The 8,159-nt window shown below is 40.4% G+C and overlaps 1 long non-coding RNA gene across 2 annotated transcripts in view; it reads left to right on the top strand.

Annotated features, from left to right (window-relative positions):
• Nucleotides 1-3,064: 3,064 nt before the first annotated feature.
• LOC139356963 (uncharacterized) overlaps nucleotides 3,065-8,159 on the top strand; it is a 29,165-nt gene continuing 24,070 nt past the window's right edge. Inside the window, exons 1-2 of one of the 2 annotated variants that reach the window (XR_011609522.1) lie at nucleotides 3,065-3,281; nucleotides 6,055-6,205. This is a non-coding gene — a long non-coding RNA (uncharacterized lncRNA). The remainder of the gene's footprint in view (nucleotides 3,282-6,054; nucleotides 6,206-8,159) is intronic. The other variant, XR_011609521.1, reaches the window with a different exon arrangement.

The following is an 8,159-nucleotide window of genomic DNA, read 5'->3' as shown; positions in this document are numbered from 1 at the left end:
ACTACTTTTAAAAATCGGGTTATACAAACCCCTACCCCTGGTCAACTGTATCAGTCTGAAAGGAAGGATATGTTAGGGGATCCAGGCATCCGGGATTTTTAAAGGTTCTTGTACACTTTTTAATTAAATTTTTATTTTGAGGTACAGATTCACATGCAGCTGCGCAAAATGATACAGAGAGATCCTGCGTACGCTTTGCATGATTTCTCCGGATGGGAACATCTTGCAAAAGGATAGTACAATATCACAACAGAATACCAACATTGATACCATAAAATACCGAGCAGTCTGATCACAACAGTCCCTCATGTTACTCTTAACCACACGCACCTGCTTTCCACTGCCACCTCCTTAGTAACCCCTGGTAAACACTAACCTCTTCTCCATTTTTACAATTTTGTCACTTTGAGAACAGGATATAAATCGAACCATACAGTATGTGATCTTAGGGATTAGCTTTTTTTCTTCACTCAGCCTAATACCCCTGAGATCCAACCGTATGGTTGTGTTTATCAATATTTTGTTCCTTTTTATGGCTGAGTAGTGTTCCAGAGTTTAACTGTCCACTTGTTAAAGGATGTGTTGTTTCCTATTTTAGGCTATTTTAATAAACTGGCTGTGAACATTTATGCATAGGTTTGTGTGTGAAAATCAGTGTGATTTCTTTGAGATAAATTCCCAAGTGTACATTTGCCCAGTCATAAGATAGCTGCATATTTAATAAGAAACTGCAAAATTGTTTCTCAGAATGGCCATACCATTTTACATTCCCATTAGCAATGTAGGAATGATCCAGTTTCTCTGCATCCTTCTCAGCATTTGTTGCTGTCACTGATTTTGTTTTAGATATTCTGTATTTCTCATTGTAGTTTAAATTTGCATTTACCTGATGGCTAATGATGTCGGACATATTTTCCTGTGCTTATTTGCCATCTGCACATCCTCTTCAGTGCTTTACCCATTTTCTATTTGGATCATATCGTTTCTTAATGTTGACTTAGAGGGTATTTTATACATACGCATATGTATGTATCTATTCATAAAATATATAAACATTATATATATATTCCAGAGACTAGGCCTTTGTCATATACATGGTTTATCATTTTTTTCTCTCAGTTTGTAGACTACCTTTTCATCCTCTTAAAAAGGTCTTTCATAGAGCAAAAGTTTTAAATTTTGATAAGGTCTGATTTATCAGTTTTCCTTTTATGGATTATATTATTGGTTTTCTTTAGTTACTCCTTAGGTTAGGTGTGCTAGCAAGAAGTTCTCTTAGTTTTGCTTCTTTTGCAAATGTCTTTATTTCCCCTTTATTTGAGGAGGACATTTTCACCAGATAGAGAATTCAGAGCTGACAATTCTTTCCTTTTCATACCTGAAAAATGTTATACCGCTTCCTTCTCGGCCTTCATGCTTTTAGAGTAGAAAGACACTATCTACTGAAATAGGTGGTATAAGCAGTGTATCATCTCTCACTGGCTGCCCTCAAGATGTGTTAGTTTTCAGAAGTATAATTACACTGCCTTAACAGGGATTTGTTTGGGTTTATCCTACTTGGGATTCATTCAGCTTGTTGAATATATAGGTTTATATCTTTTTGCCATATTTTAGAGTTTTCAGCCATCATTTCTTTGAATGCCTTTTCAGTTCCATTGTCTCTCTCCTTTTTTTCTGGAATGCTGATGAGACAAATGTTACCCTTTTGGTTTTGTCCCATGTGTCCCTGAGACTGTTCATCTTTATTTTCAGGCTATTTTCTCTCTATTGTTTATATTTGGTAAATTCTATTTATCTTTCCTCAAGTTTGTGGAGTTTCTCCTCTGTCATCTCCACTCTACTATGCAGTTCGTTCAGCAAGGCTTTTATTTCAGTTATTGTATTTTTTCAATTCTATGATTTCCATTTAATTCCTTTTCATAAGTTATATTTCTTTGCTGAGATTTTCTAGTTTGTCCCTTTGTTTCAAGAGAATTTGTAATTGCTTACTGGAGACTGTGTAATGTGGAATGTATTTCTTCCTGTGGATAGAGGTCAAAAAGTTTAAAAACACTTAGAAATGTAGAGACTAAAAATGCAGGAAGTATAGATGTCTTAAATTTAGAATAGCTAGAACTTCTTATCACCATAATAATGTATAGGACCCAGAACATGTCCCCAGCTCTAATTGGAGATATTTGTTCCAGAAATCACCTCATCTGTGAGGTTCTCCCTGACCTCTCTGCCCAGAGAGGTTTCATCCCGACCTCTTCTGAGCTATATTTTGGTTGTCTCGGTTGCACTTGTTACTCTGTAATGTATCTGTTTACGTGTCTGTTTTTTTCTAATAGACTGAGGTTAGAGAGTGAGTTGTATTCACATATGTGTCTAATCCAATAATAGAAACATAGTAGTTACTAAATTGATCGTCCAAAGATAAATAAGGCATCAGTAGATGAATCATCAATAGATGCAAATCTAGTGGGTGAAACTTTAGTGAGAAACAGGATATTTACACAGTGTACAGTGGTTATATTAGAGAATGCTCTTTTTAGGAAATATATACCACAGCATTTGAAGGAGGGAGGGAGAGAGAATATGTAAGTCTTCTGTAAGTCTAAAATTGTTTCAAAGTTTAGAGTTTAGTAGGTAAATTAATAAATTAAAGACAAATGTTATTAACAAGTACAGAGAGTAATGGTCTTATGGCTAGTTGGTCATGGAGACAACTCGACTGCGTTTATGTAATTCACACAGAGACTGCTTAGGTGTTTTTGTTCTAAGACCACAAGGCAGGAACAAAGTTCAGACCCGCTCTATCCACAAAACTTCAAAAACAGGAGGCCTTGACAATGCTTGTGTGCATCACCAGTCCATCTCATTTAGCTGGACCAAAGGGTCACTTCACAGTTACAAGTTGGTTGGTGACCAGGACATCCAGTCGAAAGGCATGGTAGCTCATTATCCCGGCCCGCGGGATTGTCAGTGTAGGCCCTGGAGGAGGGGGTGGGAATTTGGGGAACAAGAGACACGACAAATGGAGACAAGACAGTGCTCTGATCAAGTCTCGTTTAATGGTGGTAATGCAATGCCTTATATACATTTGGAGGGGAAGGGGTTGGGCTAAGGTGGAAATGACCTCATTGCGGAAGGCGTGGCCAGATAGGCTTCGGTTTCTCCGGTCAGACGTCATGTTGCGCCTGCGCTGTCAGGTAGTCTTTTCGCCGGCGCGGGGAAAAATGAATGAAGAAGAAGCAGGAAGAGCGCCATCTTTTAATGGCGGTATTAATACAGGGAAGAAGGTAAATCTAGGGAGAAGGTGTGGGGTGGAAATGAATATAGCTCAGGCGTTTAATCTTTAATTATTATTCGCTATGGCCGGGGCGTGCAGCTCCGGACAGCTCATGCCTATAATCCCAGCACTTTGAGAGGCCAAGGCAAGAAGACAGCTTGAACCCAGGAGTTAGAGACCAGCCTGGGCACAAAGAGAGTCCCATCTCTATAAAATTTTTTTTAAAAAAACTAGCCCGGCATGATGGCATGTGCCTGTAGTCCCAGCCACTTCAGGAGGCTGAGGCAGGAAGCTCTCTTGAGCCCAGGAGTTCAAGGCTGCAGTGAGCTATGATTTCACCACTGCACTACAGCCTGGGTGACAGAGCAAGACCCTGTCTCCAAGCAATAAATAAACAAATAAATGGTCTAAATGGTCAGAATCTTCATGGCTATGGGAAAGCACCAGCTGCCTGCCTTTTACCCACTTCATCCCTGTTCAGGCACATAGTTAGCACTGTGTCAGTCACAGGTTTCCCATCTTGATTTTCTCTCTCCAGAGTAAAAAATCCCCACCAACAAGCTCATTTAGAAAGAATTCCCTTGCAAACTTTCTATGCAAGTTTATGGGCATATGCTTTATTATTTCTTTAAAATTGTATGAAGGCAAGGCTCAGTTTGCTGTTCTGTAGTATTACATTTGCAGTATTATAATAGCACCGAACTGCTAGGCTGAGAGTTCTGATTCAAATGACCAGTTGCTCTACACACCAATCAGTTCAAACAACTTGGTTTCTATTCAGTGATTTTACCAGGTGTCTGGCCCAATTACATAAATCAAGTGTTGTCTCAACATAGAGCAAATCTAACTATCCAATGCCATAATCTTCTCTTGGCCCAGGATGACTGCAAAAAGACATCCCCAGGACAGTGGAAACAGAAGACAGTTTGGTAATTGTATCCCTTTTGTGAAGCAAAGTGACTTATACTTGTACAACTCCTGGTTGGCCCCAATACCCCGGGGTTGGTGGGGAAATAGAAAGGTGAAAGGAGAAGGTGGTGCTGGGTCCTTCATAAACGGAAGGTTAGGGAAGGGATGCCTCAGACTAGATGTAGACCCCAAGCCCCTGTTCTCTGCTACGATGTTGAAAACGTGCCTTTTTACCTACAAGGCTTTTAATTTTCTGCCTCTCTTTTCTATGTCCCTGGACACTTTGCGGTCTCAGGAGAATTCAGGGTCAAACATGATCATTTATAACAATTCCCACAATAAAATGCTATGGGATGATGACACCAAGCTCCAACTTTAATTTCTCTTGTGAACTATTATATTTCCTGAAAACAAAGATATATGCAAGGAAGAGACAAAGGGATATAAGGAAGGGAACCAGAGTGGGAATTTGGAGGCTCCCAGGCTCTAATCCCAGCTGAGTTATAATTCATAGTGAGCTGGGTGACTTCAAGCAAAACCCATAACTTTTGCATTCTTAGCTACAAAATGAGAGTTTAGATTCAATGATCTCTAAGATCACTATTATGTCTAAAACAGTGCTTCTAAGTAAACAATTCTCCTTTGCAAAACTAACCCCCTCAGCAGACTGGATAGGCCAAATGGACCCCTGTCTCCCAGACACTTCATAGTTAAGGTTAAGGTTACTTTTAGCGACCTTTTAGATCTAGGTTTCAGGACCTAATCCTGAATATAATATATGTACATGTGTGTGTATGTGGACAGACAGATAAATAGTTTGGACACTTGGATAGTCACATAGATACACTTATAAATATGAACACACATATTACATATACTATACAATAGATACTAAATATTCTATAGATACACTACCTGTGTGTGTGTATTTTTAACTACCTAATCACATACTACTTCACAAACAAGGGGAATCACTCATTAGTAAAAGAGGCCAATTTTAAAACATTACAAAGGTCACATTTACACAAAATATATAGGACATCACCATAAGTCCATTGACAAGAACCAGAGTCAGGCCACAGAACAAGCAAAAAATATCCAGAATGGGAGGACAGGAAACTTCAAAGACGACATCCTCAAAGGCATCAGCATGCAGACCACACCTGCCGGTGCATATCAAGTGAGAGCTCAGACACACAAGGTGGTGCTAATGTGGATAAAATATGGATAAGAAGAGACAAGATACCAGCTAAATGAATAAAATTGAGACATTGGAAAAATGAAACACAGCCCTTCGAGCCAAGTGGCCAACATCAATATCCAATTCAGACAAGTCTGGAAAGGTGATGTACAGACTACCAAACAGAGCAGAAACTCTGAATGATTTCAAGAGTCATACTTCCTGTGCACCTGTAGACAGACAAGGATGCAGAGCCCTGCTGGAGAGCCTGCCAGTGGGAAGGGTAGACTGAGTGCGAGGCTGCAGGCAAAAGACCCAAGTCCCAGCTGGGCGCAGTGCCTCACATCTGTAATCCCAGCACTTTGGGAGGCCAAGGTGGGCAGATCACTTGAGGTCAGGAGTTTGAAACCAGCCTGACCAACATGGCAAGACCCTGTCTCTACTAAAAACACAAAACAATTGGCCAGGCATGGTGGTGGGTGCCTGTAATCTCAGCTACTTGGGAGGCTGAGGCAGGAGAACTGCTTGAACCCGGGAGGTGGAGGTTGCAGTGAGCAAAAATCACGCCACTACACTCCAGCCTGGGCAACAAAGCAAGACTCCATCTAAAAAAAAAAAGACCCAGGTCCCAGACACAAGTCAACCACTACCTAGGAAGTGTGTTATGTAACTTTTTGTCTGTATCTTTTTTCAGGAAATCAAGGCACAACCAGCAATTCTTCCCTCACAGCATGATTGGAAGAGTGAAACAAGAGAACGGATGTGAAAACCCTTTGGAGAAATGTATCATCCACTCTGTATACAGATGTAAATGATTACCGTTTTTACTGAATCATTAGAATCAGGTCAGAATGCATTATTCAGGGAGGGTCTGGGGATGTGGGCAGCTCTCTCATTTGGGAGGAGTTTTGGAGGGAAGCATCTTATGTGTAGGACCAGAATCCCCAGTGAGCATGTGTGGTTACCACTTCCAAGTGTACAAGCATTCTTATCCCCTTGACCTCCATGTCCCTCCTGACACAAGGAAGCAAGCTCTTCTTACCAGCTACGGCTCCCTCTGATTCTGACTTCTAAAGGACGGTGATTATCTTCTTTTTATACAAACCCCACTGATCAAATCCCTCAGGATTTCCCCATAGATACCCTCTGCCATTTTACCATGGCTCCTCTGTTCTTCTGTCTTTCTGCTGCCTCTGATATTTCCCTGTTCATTTATCCTCATGCTAAATGATTTCCATCTTGTACCTGTCACCACTCTGGTCTAGGTGTCTATAGTGTCACTCTGGGCTGACAACACCAACTTCCAAACTTCTCTCTGCTTTCAGTCTCTAATATTTCTACCTTAGATTATGCCCATTTTTTCTAAAATCCTGCTTTAATTACATCATCCATTTCTACCTTTATTACATCATCCATTTCTACTTTTTTTGAACTATAAAAGTCACATACTTTTCATAATATTTTCTGTCAATTCAAAAATATATAAAGACAAAAAAAATCCATAAGACTGATCTTACTCTCACCCTCAGGGTAAGCTAAGAGCATAACTCAAGAAGGCAAATTTGCACATTCCAAGCTAAATGAGTCCTGGTTGTAGCTTTCCACTGAATGCTTACAAAGACAGAACATGTGGAGGAGTAATGATCTTGTATTTCCTTTAGACCTGTGGTTTCCAAAGTGCACCCTTCAGGGACAGTGGAGTCACATACAGGTGCTTCAGGGACCAACGAGGGGCTGAGGGACTTTAGGGGTCTCTTGCCCCCTTCAATTAGCACACCTCCACTTTTCTCTATTTCCTGTTCTGCCTTTCTAGGTAAGATATCATTAGAAGAAAAAACCTGTTGCAAAAAATAATAATAATTTGAAAACCATTCCTTAGAGACTATCTTCCCTAAGTATCTCTTCTCTCAGATTGAATTCTGATAGGGGTTAGAGAGTTGACGATTTGAGGTTATTCTCTCTGACAAGTGTCTGGAAGGCAGATGGTCTATGTTATTGGTTGAGCAAAGATTGATACGTTTTATGTACAAGGCAAAGAAGTGGTTGGTTTGATATTTTGTTATGAAGTCTTCAAAACTATACTGTAAGATTCCTGCGGGGGAAGGATGGTGTCTTACATGCCCATGCATATTCTGCAATCATCCAAACCAGTGTCTTGAAGATATTGAGGAGGTCTTCACACTCACTTTGATCTGTACTGGACCCATTTCAGCCATCAGTTTCCCTCCTGGGCTTATGAAGTGCTCGATGTGTGTTTTGAGGGCCATTAATGTCTGAAGCACAGCCACATATTCTAACTTGCCTCATCTTATACATTTCCCAGAAAAATACCTGGGAAGATTTGAAATATTTGCAGACTCCTCCCCTCATCCTTCTTCCTCCTGACTCTCAAGTTACCCCCACCTGAGGTGTTTTTTTCCAGATCAGTTATGCTGTGACAGCACACTCCAGCTTGATCAGAGGACCAGCTCAATAAAGGGTTCCAGTCTCCACAGAACTACCTTCCTTTACGCTCACTCTACACTGAGGAGTAATGTAAGAGTTCTCCATTTTCCCTCACTTTTATCAAAACTTAGCCACTCTGTGTTCCAGGTCCATATCTTATTCCAGCTGATCTAACAAACTGTTATGAGTTAACAAGTCCAGGGAAGTCCATACCTTAGGCTGAATCACTGTGTTTCTACTGCATAACACAGTTTTATTCTGACAGAGGCTGATAATTACTAACAAACACAAGTGGTAAGAGGTGGTATTTTAAGACTGCAAGAGTCTTCAAATCAAAATAAATAGGTGGCATCT

Source organism: Macaca nemestrina, chromosome 11 (assembly GCF_043159975.1).
Source record: "Macaca nemestrina isolate mMacNem1 chromosome 11, mMacNem.hap1, whole genome shotgun sequence".
Lineage (NCBI taxonomy): Eukaryota > Metazoa > Chordata > Mammalia > Primates > Cercopithecidae > Macaca > Macaca nemestrina.
Note: the sequence above shows the minus strand (reverse complement) of the source record. Positions and strands in the feature narration are given on the sequence as shown.